General features: G+C 34.0%; 1 protein-coding gene across 1 annotated transcript in view; it reads left to right on the top strand.

The window, feature by feature from the left end:
* The window catches only part of LOC129241958 (protein bric-a-brac 2-like), a 119,170-nt gene that overhangs the window by 18,807 nt on the left and 80,435 nt on the right, over positions 1 to 19,928 (top strand). The gene's annotated exons all lie outside the window — the stretch shown is intronic.

A 19,928-nucleotide genomic window follows, 5' to 3' on the forward strand; every position in this document is an offset into this window, starting at 1 on the left:
TGAAATATATCCGATACATTTTGGTACATAAACTTTATTTTTACTTAATTGTAAAATGTGAATAATTGATGGGTGATATAACTTTTTAATAATTTTTTTCGTAATCAGGACACAAAGTACAAAGTAATTAGTTAAAATTATCGAAAAAATTTTTTGGTTGTTGGCCTGTGTTATTAGTTATTTAATGAAATATCTAATTCGCTACTTACGTTACATTCAACAACTTTCACTTAATTAGTTAAAATGTTAGAGTTATGCGCAAAGTGCCTATTTTAGTGTCCACGCAAAATTACAATTTATGAAAATAACTGAATCGCAACTTAATATAATGGGTATTCACAACGAAGCAGTGCTGCCATTTGTAGAAAAGCAAAATTACAATAATAGCTTTACATTTATCTGAGCGACACAAGGAAATCGATAGGTAAAGGCAGCGTACCTATTTTAATTACCATATGTGTATATGCATACACACGATCAATAAAATTAATTATTTTGTACTTAATTTGTATTAAAAATGGTTACTATTTCAGAATAGCCTTAAAAATAATATATGTATAGACATGCAAGCACACATATTACCTAATTTTATTAAATTACAATCGTAGCATAATAAAAATGCTTATCGTTTTAACCACACGACAATATTAACTCAGTATCATATAACACACAACATTGTATGGATTTTTATATGTATGTAAGTATGTTTGCATGCAGGTATTGTATGATTTTATGGTATATTTTAATCTATTTAAGAAAATTACTTACTAAACAACCTCATATAAAGTAAATACCATATTACTTAAACTCATTGTAGTAGAATGTATTAAAACAACTGTTTCCCTAGAAGTTACCATCGCCAGCACCAGCCCCAAAAGCTGAAACAAAAACAATTGTATGCAAGATAAGATTTCCACATTATTACTCATATAAACCATACAAGCATATCGTATGCCATAAAAATTGTGTTTAATAACTTATTATAGATTAATAAATAAATAAATTGCGCTCATAGCGAAACTTAGTACTCGTACACATATACTTAATAAGCAAGCTTTTTATAGGTAGGTATACCCGCAATGACAAGCACATAAACACAATAAATATTCGAATATATTTTTTATAAATTGATAAATGCGCGATATTAGTGAACTAAGTAATAAGAAGTTGCAAGTTATTGCTTAGTAATTAGTAAATGGTATGCGTGACTATAAATTATATATTGCTGGATTTGTCATGTAAAGGAAGTTATAACCGAAAAGGTTATAAAGTTATAAAATACTTTTGTATTGTTTAAATAAATAAGAAATGTATAAGTGGACTCTGAAGAGTTTATTGATTTTTCTTTTAAATTGCAATATTTTTCTTAGATTTGGCGTTTCTGCCGACCGAAACCACTCTAACATAATTATGTAGAAGTTCTCACTTTGGGTAACTTTTTGAAATAAATTTTAATATTTAGTAGACTAGAAAGTTCAGTAAAAATTGGCAATAAATAAATAAATAATTGCCACATTTCCTAAAGGGCTTATATAAAAAGCTTACATAAGGCAAAATTCGTTCCTATTTAGTTTCTTTTCGGCCAAATAATCGCCAAATAGTCGCCAAATGTGTGAGCTAGTGCATTTGCCTTTTAAAGAAACAACTATATAATTCTTTATCTATAATTCCGGTCTCTTGTGAAGAATATTTTCACCTTATTTAACCTGTTTTTGTCTGACTGAAAGTGAAACGGAGTAAACCGCATTACGGCAGCGGCCAATAAAACCTTGACTTTTGCATCGACTTCTTCTTCTTCTTCCTTGCTTTTTTCCCATTTCACTTGTGGTCAGCTCTCCTAGTTCGTAATTTCCAGATTCGTCGATCCTGGTTCATCTCGGTGATTAAGTTCACACGATTGATATCACTTTCTATTTGTTTTGTCCATGTACATATGTTGTGGTCTACCTGGCTTCCTCGGCGCCGTAGCGATGTGTAACACGTGTTTTGCCAAATTTGATTCAGGCTTCCTCTGGACATGTCCATTCCCACGAATACGATTTTCTAGTATTTTTTTCGGCGCGATTTGATTGATGGTTGAACCGATTAAGCACTTTCTCCAACATTGTGATCGAGGCTGACTATATCAACATTTTCTTCTGCCGTTTGAAGTTTTTATTTTTGCATCGACTTGTTGTGATTTTTTTTTTAGGTTGCCTAACAGCTATTTGAGTAAATTCAAAAGTCAGAAACGTATCCACCTATTGTGGTATTTATTTATGTAGATATATGTATTAAATTTTACAAGTTCAGACCAGTAATAAACTTTTTATTACACACAAATGTATGAAATGGTTTTCGTCAGCTGACAAACTGTAATAGGATGTTCTTTCGAGCATTTTGCTCGCCAAATTTAGATATTCCCCATGAAATGTATACGATCTACTTGCGAAAATATGCATATACTTCCGCTGTGATTTCTTGACCAAACTGAACCAGTTTTAGTCTATTTATGTACTACTACAATAGACGTGTTACAAAATATGATGAATAGCTAGGTAAAATTGTGCTCATGTAAATGGTTCCTCTTTAGTTACTCTTTTCTTTTATCAACATTTTCAACCAATGGGCCAGCAGAACGGGATTTTTGATATCATTTTTTTACTGCTGCGCTGGATACTATATTATAAACAGCACACATTTTTTTGGCCACCTCTTATGCACAGATCTTTAAACGGATGCAATTTATAGATTTGGCTTAAAAAAAAATTGAATATAAAAAGGCGAACCAAGAAGCACCGTTAACTCGTAAAACACTTAGGAAAGTAAAAAAGTAGATAGTCAAGAACGAACAGAGAGAAGTAACATAAAGAAAGCGATAGAATAGAATAGAGACAGTGACAAAGACAGAGATAGCTAGTCCTGTGAGAATTTTGCAGATTCTTTGGCAAATCTGAAAATATCCTCCAGTTTGAGAGAACGAATATTACTCATTCTCATGACATCTTAACCCAAAACTCCTAGTCTTGCTCTAGAAAAGGCAGGACACTCACACAGAAAATGCTCAGTGCTATCCGCCTCCACTACGCACGACAGGCAAACCGGCTCCTCCATGATTCCAATGGTAGCTTTTGTTTTATAAAGACATATAGCGGCAAACATTCAGAACTATTTACTTCACCTAATGTACGTAAATATATTTGTATGTATAAATTTAGTAATATACGCGAGCAATATATAAAATCCTTGCCTTGCAAATGTCCCTTATTAGTCTGCCTGAAACATTCACCAAAAGTTTCAAATCTTTATTGCGACTTGCTACAATTGCTGCGCGCCTGCTATACGCGTTGCTGTAAACGCACATTTACATATACGAGTATACGAGTACACACACAACTTAAACTGCAATTTCATGCTCAAACAAAATCCAGTGAAAAAATATTGTAAAAAGAAAATCAGCATCATTTCTAGGCAAGTCATATTTGGTAATAGAAAGGCAGTTATAGTTGTTGGCAAACGGCAAGAGTGAGTTTGTAAAGAAATTGTGCATCCACTTGGAGCCACATTGAGCGTCCGTTTCCGCGTGTAATTTACGTGAGAGCAGCAGTCGTTAATGCAACACATAGCCAACTGTCGCTATAATAAAAGCCACAATAATAACAACGGCAGCGGTAGCGGCTATGTGTAAGGAAACTGGTAGTGGCGAATAGTGGTAACAGATTGCTATTTATATGCATGTTGGTAGCTGTTTTGTAAGCAGCAAGTGGCACTTTCTACGCGTTTTCACACTCGCAACTTTGCGGTAACTCCATACCTATGTACATATGTATGTATGTATATAGATGCATCGGTTTGCAAGCGTTAATGTTACACCACGAGCAACTTCAAACGGACACTAGCCAGGTGCGCAGCATTTGATGTTCGCCATTCGCTCTGTCTGTTTTCTGTGCATCTTTTCAAATTCGTTGAAGCATGCAAGTGTTTGAATGCAAGGGATTGCAGGTAGGTATGCGCGCAAGTCCGGCTGGCAAGTTCTCACTTTGGCGTGGCGGCTCGAAGTACCAGTCTCTGCAGTTGCATGCATAAACACATACATACTTACATGTGAACGTGCATGCACATGGACCTTTATATACATATGTATACGTATATAGATATGTGAATGTACATATGTAGGCGTGAATGCGCGTAAGTGTGAAGCACAACTCCTTGCAACATTTAAATTACGCTTTTGCCTCGGCAGCATTTATGCTTTTTTCCAAGCAATTGCCGTCAACGGCGACGGCGGCGTCTGTACTTTTTGCTAACAATTTACGTTTTTATGTGAAAGCAATTTTGTGGAAAATTATTCGATTTAGTGGCAACACTTGCAACCCACCACTACCACTACACGTAGAAATGTGTGCGTATACATAAATGCTACAAACACATACATATGTATTGAGTGTAGTGCGAAAGTAATCGTTTATAAGGCTATTGCGCCTGTAAATATGCCAGCAAAGTGTACTTTGATGGCCAAACACTTCCTACTTTGGGGCTGTTGGAGTATATCCTGCTTTGTGTGCTCACATATATACATACATAAGCATGCAGTTTGTCCGAGTGCCTTTCAGCTTTCTCCTCAAGGACTAAAGTAACGCTACATACTGTGCGTGTGTGTTTGTGTATTAGCATATTTGCAGGCGCTTAAAGATTGATGCACAAGTATGTGTAACGTTTTGTACTTAGTGTAACGTAATTGCGTGAATGGCTAATTTCTAACACTTTTCTTCCACTTCACAACCACCAAACGGATTTTTTCTTCAGCAAAAGCAAGTAAAGTTATTTGGCCTAAATCTTCAATAAGCAATTTCCATTGGAATTTATTGCACTTACTATGCAAATAAATGTGATGCATACACATACATATATAGCTCCTCAATAGCTTGTTTAACCACTTATTTGCTGCAGTTATTTACATATATACATACATACTTTACTGCTAAGTTAAAGAAGAGAAAATACAGTGGAATAAAAGTGTGTTTAAAGAAGACATCATAAATTCTACGCTCAATGCTAATATTAATTATCTAAACAAATATTGGAGCGCAAGAAATGCAACAACAAATATTGAGCAATGTTGAAAATATGTACTAGTATAACAACAAATATTTATAATAAAAAATGTTAGTATTGGCCATTCGAAAGCTGTAAACGTCATTGCAGCCGCACCTCTGTTCGATTTAGTATTATTATTATTTGTTGTTGGTTTTTGTGTTCCTGCACTAGTATGTGCTATTTGCATAGCGTTAGCAAATTTACTATCGAGTACCGTTAGTTAGTTAGCAAGTTAGTTTAACACTGTTTACTAATTGTGTTAGCTGCAATAGCTGGGCAGCATTTGCGTCTTCGCGAGACGGCAGCTTCCGTTTTGTTTGGCAGTTGATGTTTTTTTAGAATGCGGCATAGAATATTCAAAAAGCAGCTGCCATCATCACCCAAGTCCATTTTTCCTTCCCTAGTTATACGTTTTACACTTACAAACTTATATAAATATATCTGTATGTAAGTATATTTGTACATTTGCATGTATCTAATACTCATACCCAGCTGGAAAATTCACTGATCCGGAATGGTGCGCTTCTAGTGAAGTGAATTCAGAATAGTGGCTGGGTTGTTAAAGTTTTTTTCTTTTTAAATATAAGAAGTCGATCATTTTGAATTAATTGCTCTACCACTGAACGTGTTTTGCTTCGAATTTACCTATAAACATGCATTTTGATATGACAAAAATATGCAAAAGAAATGAAGAAGGATGAAAGAAATGAATGAAAAATGAAAATATTACTTTTGAATAAACTCATACTCGTATATTGAAATACGTTTATTTTGGCAAATAATTCAAAAGCAGATAAATCGTTCCATATATATTACAATACTTTCTGGCAATGATTCCAATTTTTAATTGTTCTTTTACAATTAAAACTTACTATAACTTTTCGATATTTTTTGGTCGCGTGTCAAAATTCTTTTTCTTATGAAACACGAGAATCTGTTCGTCTTGCGGCTTGATTTAGAAGATTTGCAGAGAAATTGTTACGACAACATTGTCGAATGGCTTAAGTTATTTGAGAAGTATGAAACGAGTGATAAATTTAAATTGCAATTACAAAGGGCCTTTTCACAACTAACCTCATTTTATAAAGCCAAAAGCACATCTTCCTATTCTAAAAAGCTCGTTTAATTCTCAGTTCGATACAATTAAAGGGTAGTGCCTTTTAAAATTTGTATTTGAGTTTAAAGGGAAGTGGAACTAATAAAGCCGCATTTTTTATAGATTAAAACTAAATAAACTAAAATGAAATAAAATAAATTAAAATGAAATAAAATTAAGTTAACATGAAGAGATTGAAAATAAAATAAAAAAACAAATAAATAAAAAATGGAATATTGTGGCCTTAGGAAAGCGAATCTATTTTGTTTGACTAAAAACATTAGATACGACCAAATGGCTACTTGCCACAATCGACTACGCTTTCTCATATACCACCTAAACCTGTCTACTGAGGCAGATTGCCAGCTTTGTCGTTAGTATGATAGGCGTCTGATAAGATTGATATTTAAAAACTTCATCTATTATACGTACAAATAGGCAACCGAACATTCTTTTAGTATTCATTGCTGGTGATTTGTTGTGCGGTCAGGATTCGGAAGTTGTTACTGGTTGTTACCACATTTAATATTCTATCTATCCAAATTACCAAAACGGAGTGAAATAAATAAAAGAAACATATTTTTTTGAGCGATGGTTTTCCTTAATAAAGTTTTAATTTTTTTTTACCAAGGTAACGACATTCGCGAAGCGCTTTTCCACTCTCAGTGAATTTGACAGAAATTTGGTGTCATAACATTTAAATATGTGCATAAATTTTATTGATGTATTGTTTTTCATTTGTATTAGTATTTATGAGAGCATTTCCCCTACAATTGTTTATTCAATTGTTACGTCACAGCCTGGAGTACTCTCACAGATGGCGCAGTCTTGCAATATATTATTCTTGAGATTTCCATATCATCGTGTTCGATTATTTTATTGATAGGTTTGACTATTAAGAAAACTTTACCTTTAATTTGGTTTTATGTTCGTTGTGTGCACCAATCGAAAAGTAGTCCCATATAAAAGCACTGGGTTCCGGCGCCTGACAAATTCAAATTGCTGAAAATACATACATATCGCACCCTAAATACAAAAGGGGCACAACTCAAAATTTTCCACACTCGAGCTTGACTTGTTTACAGTAGCACAGAATACAAACTTTGTGACATATCACGCTGAATTTTGCCATGTAAGCTTATAACAGCCCTACCAAAAAACAAAAAAATTATTTTTGCCATATGTCATCCGCGGACCATTTTATTGATAACGTCTCGTTCATATTTGAGCTTCTGCTCATTTTGAGTTGTGACCCTTTTGTATTTAGGGTGCGATATGTATAAGACATCGCTTAGTGTAACCCTACTTTTTACTCTATTCGGTTGGTAAAAAAATATACATGCTACACAGTAGTCTACAACAACAATGGTGTTCTTTTGCCCCATGGTATATACATATTGTATACGTATATATATAATATGTACGTGTGCAAGTGTCTGTGTTGTCATGTGTGTTTATCAGCAAAATACGCGTTTCATAAAGTCAACTTCTTCAATTGGTTTTTTGCATAGCATTAATTCTAAGTTGCAAACATTATTTATAGTAATTTGTACTTTCTTCAAATATTTACATACATGTCATTATCATTTGTTTTGTGCTATGTTGCTGTTTGTGTTAGTTATTTGTAAATGTTGTTCGTATTTGTTTTGACACGCACAAATTTATGCCAGGGCATGTTGCCGTGATGTGTACAGTCTCCATATTAAGTAAGTAAATACATAGAGTATGTAGGTACCCTGTGGAGAAATTTATCAACTCAAAAAGTAAATTATGAAACTGGTCTTCGATAGATACATACCTACATATGTATGTATGTATGCACTCATACTTAATTATTGGTTCCACCTCAAATAGCTTTCATATAAAGCGAACTGGTGACTTGGCGTACATTGCCGCTTGCAACTATCCACTTTAGCGTACCTACGGTTCACTTTAATTGAATAACACAGGTATACGGCGTGTGTTCAAAAAGTAAGGTGACTTTTCGAATTTGGTGGGCAATGTAATATTTAAATTTCGTAAAATTAATTCGTTATAATTCTATTTAATATAATTTAATTACTTTTCTAATCTTTGCAATTTATTCCTACTGTAATGTAGGCTGAAATATGTAAATAAATTAATAAATAAATAACTATAGTGTACGAACTTATTGACAAGCTTTGACAACTTATTTGTTTCTTATTTAATTTAAATATATACATATATTTTTTTAATAAAAATATAGTTCATTCTCCTACACAAACCATATAAATCTAGTTTCAAAAAAAATCAAACCTTTTAATTAAAATTTTTACACAAATTTTGGTATAACAAAGTTTGAAGTGACTTGAAAAACGCGCTGATTTTTTTATTGATTTTTGAGCATTTTTTTCCAACCGTCTTGTGCATTTTCACCATATAACAAATGTTCAATATTTTGTTATATACATACATTCATACAAGAAAAAGGAAAATGTTCAACATGTCCTTGTCCACTCACGCCCTTGTGCTGTAGTTATTTAACGCAATGTGTGGCATATTTAGTTTGTTGTTGATAGGTACAAAAGATAGAAGTGTTTTGGTGTGCTCGGCAATTTTCTGCTATCGAAAAACATTACTATCCCAAATCTAATTTTTTGGCCAAAAACAATACCATAATTTTACCTTAACCATCGTACACTCAATGCGATCGAAAAAGACAACACAAAGTAAATTTTCTAGACCTTTATAAAGAGCTGCAAGCTGCAAATAATACAAAGTTGATAAAGTCGAGATTACTTTCTATCATAAGAACCAGATACTGCGAATTTTTAAAACTGTCATAAGATCTACAACAACATACGGGTGCGAAGTCTGGGTTCTAAAATTCAATGAAGCCGATCAGTTAAATTGTTTTGAAAGAAAGATTCTAAGAAAAATATATGGACCTGTACGACTTTTCGACCGCATTCGGTGCAATGACGAGTTAGGCACATATATCAGGGGTGCACATGTAATCAGGTACGTTAAGGCGCAAAGGATTCGAAACAAATCCTCAAGGCGATAGAAGAAGAGTCCGGGCGAGAAAACGTTGGGGAGATGTGATCGAAGGCGACTTTCTGATATCAAACGAAATGTTCAAGACCGAGTGACGTGGAGTCAAATTGTAACGGAAGCAATGGCTCCGCCGAACTGTGCTGCTATGATGATGACGATAGAATGAAAAAGAACTTTCTGAATAGCTGACTAACATTCGGAAGGGCATGGGTTCGAATCTCCAACATCAAATTTCTACCATAAAAAAGCTTCTCATAAGCTCCTCCTCGGCTTAAAACTTTAGTTCCCTCCATTTGTGAAACAATATCAGGATGCACACCACAAATAGGAGAAAGAGTTCGGTCAAACACCTAATAAAGTACATATGTAGCCGCCAATTATATATTTGGCAAATATAAATGCATGGGACTTTTGGCATAGCTGTGGATTAAAAAATGGATTACTTTAAATATTATTTTGTTCATTTCTTCTTAGATTTTTTAATATTCACGGCATCTACACACAGTTTGCTTATTCTAATGTACTCGTATCCTAAAATTAAAAGCGGCGGTCCCGTAGTCTAAATGTGGCAAAAGAGGGACTTTTAACTGATTTTGATGTACAGTATTGTGCAGACCATTGCTTCCACGACTACGGTTCTCCACTCCGATCGATTCTCTGCTACGCCTTTTCCTATGGGTCGTACAAGTGACTTGAATAATTTTATGCCTGTAAAGAACGCTTCATTGCCACGGAAGTGCCAGAATTATTGCTGATGAAGATACCTCTGTAAGTATTTAAATTTGTCAACCCTCTGAACGCATTCACCATCGATTTCAATGTGTGCAACATCACTTGGTTTCTTTGCGAAGTGTATATATTTTGTTTTCTTTCTATTTACACATAGTTCCACTTCTAAAGCTGAATTTATTAAATCGCATATATAATTTCTTAAGTTCTTGTTCATTTTGCGAAATCACGACCATGTAATCGGCATACGCTTTTCATAGATACGTTTCCAAATTTGTTCATCCCAACTGCCCAAATACAAATACTGCATTATCAAAGCAATCAACTTCATCTTTGTTAGACTTCGTTTTTGTTTTAATGAAAATAAAAATATGACTGTTTTCATTTATTTATAGTCCACTCAATTTAATCACATAGAAAAAATTTTAGTTGATTTCAACATATGCATATGCACAAACATATATATAATATTACACAAGGAAACAAAAATAAATTCATACATACATATGATTTATCTACTAGGCGCTATCCAATTTTTCAATCCTCTACTATAAATATAATGCCGCACTTATTTCGCAATTGTAAACGTAAAAACTTTGTTGCATGTTTGCTCTTCATACCGTCTGGAGCTTATATTAATTAACTAGGCCACTTTCAATGCGTTCAAAATAGTTACACTATACAAAATATTAGATTGCTTTTTTTGTAATTAGAGTTTTAAAAGCATTACACTGTATTCGCGTTTTCAATAAATTTCAAACAGAACCTCTCTAGTAAAATGTGTCGCCAACATTGTCGCTTTCTTGGCATTATTGTCATTGTACTTGTGGTGATATTTGTATTGGTAATTATTGCAGCAACACTGTCGTTGCAGTTGTTCAAGCAAAAATAACAGCTTTTTATATTTATTATTCTAAATGTTTATCTGTTTTATATTTTCTTATTTTAACACATACAATTTGCTTGGTTTCTCTCTCTCCTTGTTGTTATTTTTTATTAATTTACGTACACATTTGAGTTCATTCATTAACGTCGCTGTAGTCGTTGTAAGCGTCGTAAGCGTCCCAAGTGCCGGCATAGTCATCCAAATATCCATCCACATTTGCAACAACGGGCGATTGGCTGTTCTTGATGTTGTTTGCTTTGTACGGACTTTACTTTAATTTTATTGTTGTTGACGTTTCTATCTCTCGGTAAGTACGACGTGTAATTATTTTTCCCCACAGTGCTGATCTATGAATGCTTTAAGTGAAGTCTGTGTGTATGTATATTCCTATACACTACACAGTAGAAGTATTTGCTTATTAAATATGCTTACCCAACCTACCAAAAGCATCTGTGATGTCAAATAGATAGGTAAATTTGAATGATATCCTACGGTTCTGAGTTTTTTGTTCTCTAATAAACCTTGAAAGTTTAATAAAAAAAATGTCCTATGGATGGTTTGTCAAGAGAAAGATAAAGTAGCTCATCTATTCATAATACAACCGAAAAGCACCTGCTAAGTCTGGCGAAAACCGGAAAGCGACATAGAAAACGCTTTGTATGATACTATCCTCATCTTGCAAATAAGATGCACACATTGGGTCGTTGATGATGCAGTTCAGCCCCATGAATTATGCCCATGAATTCTGTGGTTCTCGTGAGTTTTATTGATAAAAGTCAGGATGTACCCCACTGTTCTCACTATTCACCACTAGAGTGTTCTGCCCTCACATTAGTTCAAGTTTATTCTATCTTGCAACATAGTTGAGTTTCAACTTACATTCCTGGACTATTTTTCGCCAAATATGCAGTCTTACTGCTTAAGGTTTTGCAAAGACTTACGATTGAAAGACCATTTCCATCAATGAATGAAATAGTGTTGCCTTCGGTAAATCGAGGTAATGGCAGAGATAGATTACGTTACATTCGATTTCTTGTCGATTTTGCCCAATGTTTTTAGTACTGCATTACCACTGGGATTCTCAAAACATCTCCTCGACGTTGTTGGCCCGAATCATAAGCGGTATAGATACAGACTACACAGTTATCTGGTACATCATTAGTTACCTGGTTATATCCTCCTGCTCTTGATGAGGTTTTGCATATTCAATGCCTGCCTGACTATAAGAGAAGAAATTGTCATAACATTTTGTAACATAGTTGCTCGTCGAATTACAATCCTGAATAATTTTGGGAGGTAGATGTGCATCCCTGTAAACTCTAATCACAGTCTAGCAATGTTTTAAACATCCTAGTTATATGCCCGACGATACAACGATCTGAAGGTTCCTTTCATTTCTTTCTTTTTAATGCCCTCGTGTAGTATGACAACTATAATTTGACTAATGTTGTCATTTAAGTGCTAACAAGTTTGAAGTTTATTCACATAATCAAAGCCTTCGCACTTCTTCTACAAAAAAAATCCTCGAATGAGAGATTTACTTATTGGTTGTTTGACAAACCTTCGCACACAGCAGGCATCTCCAGTACCCAGAAATATCTTCGATCCTGTGAATGGTTAACACGCTTCAAATATCGTGTATTAGATTAAAACGAGGATATAACAAAGATAAGCTTGTTTGACACAACACTACGATTTTGAAACAGCGAATTAACAGCCCTTCAAATACGAGTATATTAGTGGATAAGTATATTAATTTTAGCTCATTGGGTTTCCTTCTTGGGATAGTTGATATTAGATAATTATTTATACTTAATTAGAGGCATATACATATTCAAATGTGTTTCAATGTAATTGCTAATATGAGGTCAAATTTACTTTATTAATTGCTTTACAAAATGTATGCAATTTGTATACGTTGAATTGTTTGTATATATAACAACAGTCTGAGTCTCGCTGCCTAAACAGTTGTTATTTAATTAAGCAGAATCTTTCTGAAAAATGTATTATCATATATATTTTTGAATAGAGTTTGCAGCGGAACTTGCCGATTTTAATGCTCAATCAAAGGGGTGCTATCTCAATTGAGTGCTTATTCTTCTTCTGTAGAATTTGATTTCGCTTCTCCTATTCTCGTTAGACGATTATTATAACAGGCGCTTTCGATTGGACAAGCCTTAGCAAGTTGCGATTAGATGTAGCAACTGGTGCAAGTAAATCTACATCTAGCTGCCAAAAATTAAATTTCTTTGTAAGCGCTTAATGAATATTAGTAAAACCGCGTTCATATAGGTTCAACTCATTACTTGTGATGGTCGTGCTGATCGTTCTTTATCAACACTCTTTGTGTTCTCGTTCTTCTCAATATTGTTGTTGACTGTATACTAAAAACTAACAATTGCAAGGTATATGAACACGAAGGGCAACACCAGGAGAGAATTCGCAAAGTTGAAGTAATATAAGTTTGCCTATATGAACGCGGTCTAATGACAGAGTTGGAAGAATTGAAAATATTGAGTTATACCATTCCAGTTGTATGAGGTGTAACCATACTCGCTTGCGGTGACTCTTGCTTGATAACTTTGTTGTTGCTTTCACATGCAAATGTTTCGTCAAGTGAGTAGAGTCTGGGCTCTAGTTAGCGAAGAAGTCGCGAATTGAAGATGCATAACATTTATTTATTTATTTTTGTTATTTGATTTCTTTTATGTTTAGAATTTGGCCAAAAATAAATTTTCAACGGAGTCTGTGATTTTGAGGTCTACTCAACTGTACATCATATGGGCTACCTACATGAGGAGTTTAAGTTCGTAAAGACTACGCATTCGATAAAAATGGTGCTATTGAGTCTTTGAAGGCGAATAAATGTGAGTTTTTTTTTGTGTTTTGAATTATGTGATTATTAGTTGATGTAAACTCACTTATCTCGGTCGTCGTAGTCAAATGGGTTGGTGCGTGATGCACAACATTGAAATCCCAGGGACGATAAAAAAAAGTTCTTTCTAATCAATCCTCGGCAGACAATCGCAAATCTCCGAGTGTAAATCTAACAGTAAAAAACTGCTCATAAAAAACGATTTATCCCTCATAAAAACTATATCAAGACGCGCATCGCAAAAGAAAAAGGCAAAAAGAGAAAATAGATTTGATAGAAGTCGCCAAAATGATCAACACTGACATGCTCCTAAAGAGAACGCCTATAATTGTTTCACAAGTCTCTATGAATATCTTGGAATGTGTAAGGTCAACGCCACTTCAGAAGCAGCAGGCAGTCAAGCATTCGACCAAGTTTTTGAATTTGAGTGACGGGAACAGAGATGAATTTATGAACCGGACTCTTACTGCAGGTTAGAAAAGGCTCGAGGAATTAGTCTATGCAGTGGGCCAAAAGATGGATCACCACCTAAGTTCAAGGTTTCAGAATATGTCGCAAAGTAAAAATATTTTTGCTCTAAGTTTCCTCTGAACTTGTGGACGGAATTCTCCTCGTATTTGCCCTCATTTAAATTAAAAAAAAAACAAGTTTTCGCATTTCCTAAGTTTTGTTAAACAATAACAAATTAACACGCATTTTCTGCATGCTGATGAATTTCAATAAACGAAATCAAATTGCCTCGATCATTTAATGATCTTGTTGAGATACTGAGAAAGATATTAATATTTTAATGTAGAGTTACATATACACATACATACATATATGCACATATGCGTATACAACTGTAAATGGGAGTGTGTGCGCAAGTAAAGCATTTTGGTGAGGTCATGCACTTTTGGTATATTTTTACCATTTTCGATTTCATTGTCACTACTCCATCTACATTAAAAATATGTATACACAATTGCTTATGCACATACTTTTATAAGTATAGTAATTAATTTTTCATATTTTATTAAAAGCATTGTGTAGATCAACACTTTGTTTCACTGTTGGCGAACATTAATTAATTAACTTCATAACAATAAAAACGCAACCTTGTGGCGAGTACAAACAAAAAATAATAATAAAATTAAATAAAATTAATAATTATATATACATATGTATGTATGTATGTAAGTTCATGTGTACTATAATATGCACATACGCTCGAGAAGTCATATCGAATGCCAACAAAACAAAAATCCGACACAATCCATTTATAAAAAAATGTTTTTCATTTAAGCAATAATGACAAAGAAAATCATGAAATAAAATTAATTTAAAACTGAGTAGCCCGAAAAACAATAAAAAACTTTAAAACGATCTCACCGGCATTGCTCATACATATGAAACAAAGAAGGAAATTTACTTATAATAATTTTTAAAACCACCACATGTGTGTCTGATCGCCTTTTGTGACCGTCTGTTGGTAGGAAATTGCCCTTGTCTGATGTGAGTGCGATCCGTTGGGCTGCCAGACATTTTTAATTTATATTAAAATATACGTACATACATATCAGTTTATTTGTATATTTTTAATGTGTGTATAAACATATACATGCATATAGTATGCCCGTACTTATAGTTGCACGAATAATATATTATCTTTGGTTTCGCCCCCACCGCTTGAGTTTTCGCTGTGCACATACATATGTGTGTGTGGAATTTTCCAAGAATGACGCTTGGAATGCCTGCGCTTTCTCTCCATACATTCATACAAATGGTAAGCAGTGTACTTTTTGACTCATATTAACAACAGTAAGCAGGGCTGTGCAACCAAGTAATAAAAATTAAAAATAAACTGAATAAATATACTTGAAATAATTTAATTTATAACGTTGATGCGTATAATTTTTATTTCATTGCTGTATCTTATTATTATACCCGCGCGCACTTCTGCAGAAGGGTATTATAATTTTTTTTTATTGTACATAACGGTTGTATGGAAAAGTTTAAAGGGATCGAGATAGATATAGGCATACATACATATATACAAAATTGTCAGAATGATGAGAGGAGTCGTTAGTTCGTCCATCCGCGCACATGATTACTCGAGTAAAAATATCTTCCAATGTTATGTAATCTCATTGGCCTACAGCCACGCCCACCTAGTTATTCCCCAATACCTGCACTTGCAAGTAAATACACGATACTTTCGAGTTTGCTATTCAAAAATTGCGATTTTACAACGCCTCCAAATTTAAAAAAAATTACTTCTATAAATTTGCAGCGCGTGAAATATGTAATAAATGGGTGAAGTATTCTTTCCCCAGCGCAGGAACTGTCGCGAAAGCAGTAAATATAATTGCACAGAAGTTACTGCGCTTCCACGGCAGTCGATCCTACGTTAACGGAACAACCCGGACTTATATCCGGCCAAGGATTGTCATTCTAGTAGCATTACTCGTACATGTATGGGGAATGTTTATGCTGCTACAACAACACCAACACAGAGGCCGTCTATCGGTAACAATTTAGAGAAATTGCTTAACTCAGTGTAAAAATAATAATTTGTACACTTCCTTTCATAGAATTCAAACATACATATACTTATTCATATATACTAACAAAAAATAGATTTTCGTTAAAAAACAAAAATGAGCAAATTTTTTTGTTTTAATTTTTATAATTTACAATTTTTCCTCGATATTAGAATATACGCGAATTTTATTCAGCATCAATATTATTATCGATATTTATTCAGTACTCTATACTTTGTTCCAATGCCAGAAACAATTAAAAGTATCGATAGCAAGATGGTATCGAATGGTCAGTGCGCCCACCTCCTATTTAACGATAATTTTCAAAAACGAAAAAAGCGTGATATCTCTGTTATAAATGTATATAAAAAATGATGAAGCCAGAAAAAGAAATAGGTACAATAAAAAAAATTGGGAAAATGAATGGCTAACTACGTGCATGGCGTACATGGCGGCCGCCGTTCGGAGTCGGCTTGAAACTGTAGGTTCCGCCATTTGTGGAACAACATCAAGACGCTCACCATAAATAGGGAGAGGAGCTCGGCCAAACACCCAAAAAGGGTGTACGCGCCTATTATATATATACTTATATACTCGTACAAAGTTAATATATAATATGTATTTCCTTAGTTAGATCTGATATACAAATTCTCGAGATGAGATAACTAAGCATACTTTTTATATGTTAAGCCCAAATTTCCCTCCCTCCATCTGATGTTACAAGCTATAACTCTCTTTTTTTGGCTTTGCAGCCATCCTAAATTAAATTTTATTAAAATGCGCGCGGGCATTTAAATTCGAACTGGACCGAATTTAGCACTTCCTTATTCGTTGTGTTATGCTTTTGGTTTAAAATCCCTTTGCTCATACACACACTATGTATATGATTAGCTGTACAACCCATCAAACCAAATTAGTAGCGCTTCTGTTTTGAAAAGTCATGCTAAGTAATACAGTGTAATATTTAAATAACGCTCTGACAAATTTTCTGCACAAAAAACGTTTATTTTGAGAGGGTGATAATGTCAAAAAATTTTCAAAATACTGAACTGATAGTCTAAGCTGCGTTTGGGTTCAACGAAATGAGTCTACATAGTATGCTTGAACTCTGAAAATTATGCGGAAATGCTAGATATTTTTCTGAAAGATTTTGGTAAAAATTCCTTTAGAGGTTTAAATAAATGGATTAAAATTTGTCACCCTAATTTTCTAGAGGAAATAAAGGTTTGGTTTGACTGTTGTGAACGTTTGCCGTTTTTTTGCACCCAGTCCCTTTGCCGGGCATTATACGACCTACATGAACCCGAGTGTCCTTTGTCTTTTTAAAGAGGCCCTCGAATTTCTAGTTATATCGAAAGTTTCTATGGCTTTCTTGATATGGTTTTAATATAAACATTGTAAGAAAGCAGTACTTGTATTTTCCCTTAACATTTCAGTGTAAAAGTTTACGCACTTCATTTTATGAGAGAGTATTTCTTTTGACCCTAAGTCTCGTTTAGATAGACGCGCATGGGATCACGTTGACTGTTTGTTTCCTTGGCCATACTATCGAAACCGGCCATGAGTCATACGAACACAAACCAATAAGTGTTAATGTTATTTAATTAGTGTAATTTGCTTTTAGCAACGATATTATAACTTTTTTACGCCTCTGGGACTTTCCAAAACAGCCCTCAATTTCCCATTTAGCGTGTTCATTTAAGAAAGTCTCTGATCATCGAGTAATTTTTTGTTTGTTTGGAAACCAATAACGATCTCTAGCGGCCGAAGTATAAGGCTTCGAAGTTTCTATTTCGTCTTGCGGATAACTTTTTCTTGCAACATATCTCTACACATTATTTTCTTTTACAGCTTTTCACCCTTTATTGTGTGTTTGGCCGAGCTTCTTCTTCTACTTGTAGAGTGCGTCCTGAGGAGATTTTCTCCCTCCAGTTTCGGAACAACATCAAGACGCATACCACAAATAGGACGAGGAGCTCGGCCAAACAAGCAAAACGGGTGTACGCGCCATTTATATATATATACATATATAGATATGCATTCGGAGGTTTGCCATTGTATACCAAGGGGATATCGTTATTAGAAAAAACTTTTGCTGCCATTTGGTGTTTCATGCCTGGAGAGATTTTCATACATTGTAAAAATATTGACAAACACAAAATATTATTATCATATTAGATCAATAATGCTGTATTTATTCTGCCATTCGCTGTCAATTTTTTCTGCATATCCAGTCGCGCGTTCTTTTCTCAAAATGTTGCATTATGATCGGGCAAAAGAGTAATGTTTTGTACATTTCTCATTCTTCCCCATAAAAAAGAGAGGGTAAGCGTTCTCCAGCTGGTTTTAATTTATTTGTGTACATCAAAGGTGAACTCTTTAACAGACCGTTATTCGACAATGAGCGAATTTGACTGAATCAGCTGACGTCATTTGAGGTGTGGTTAGGAAAAAAATTGGAATTGAAAAATTAGGATTGAACGAGCGTATAAATAGATGTGAAATGATCGTGCAGAATTCAGCTGCCGAATCCCCAAGGGACGTAGCAGCCCCAGTTTCCCTCAGAATTATCCTTTTCAAACCTGATAATCTATCAGCTTTAAGTTCGTCCGAAAACTTTTAATTGTTACAAAGAATGTGTAGTTTTATTCCATTCTTATTTGTGCAAAGATTGAATTTTTTGTGTTTTGATATGACTTCTTAGTTTCTGTCTGTGTTTGGTGGGATATGCGTGCACACACACAAGCGCCAAATAATATAATATAATGTAGCGCAATTAATATATCATTTTTTCTTTTCTGTGTGTGCTTAATTAATCGTATATATTTATTTTTAATTCATAGTATCGTAGTTTCAAATTTATTTCACAATTTTCGCTATGAATCATGGCCATATAATGCGCCAAGAATAGTGGCTTCTATGTTTATATATGTACATATTTATATATTATATGTATATGTAAATGTTTATTATATCTGTGTGGAAATCAATTTTATTGAACGTTTGCACAGGTTGGCTTTCTTTTCAAATGCTTCTATGGTATTGAAAGTAAAAGCGATAACGTATGTAGAGAAGTTTTTTAGCAGAAATGTCTTAAGGCTATTTGAGCCGTTATTAAGAGATTTAAAAACAAATACTGAATGACTGGTTGAACGTTTTTTCTTTAGTTTTATTTAAACTACAGTTGATTGAAAGCAAAAGGCTCTCAATAATTTTATTAGGCCTCTACTCTGTATATGAACTCAACTTTAGAATGTATTAGTATGTGCACATATTATAAGTATACCTATGTATGATATACATACATACATATGTATATGGGCATATACAACTAACATCAACTACATCAATATATGAGGAGGGTGTAGCCAAAACAACGCAATTCTACTGAGAGGAGCAAAAAGTGTCATGTAATAGTTTTACGCTTAAGCTTACCTTAATTGTCTTTATGTGTGCCACACTATTGTAATATTTCCTTCTCCTCCTTGAATGCGTATCTATAACTTGAGTTACAAATTTTCGTGCCACAAATACTTTGTCAAACCGATTCTGATTTATTTAATGTATTTTTATTTCTGAAAATCTTATGCGTTCTCATACTTGTAGGTCTTTGAACTTTTTGTGCGTGTACATTCATATCCACATGCAAATTTTGTTGTGCATTTGTTGTGTGCTAGTTTTGGGCACTGTAATTATGGGTATTATTAAAGTGATTTAACCCAGCAA

The sequence above is a fragment of the Anastrepha obliqua genome, chromosome 3 (assembly GCF_027943255.1).
Source record: "Anastrepha obliqua isolate idAnaObli1 chromosome 3, idAnaObli1_1.0, whole genome shotgun sequence".
Lineage (NCBI taxonomy): Eukaryota > Metazoa > Arthropoda > Insecta > Diptera > Tephritidae > Anastrepha > Anastrepha obliqua.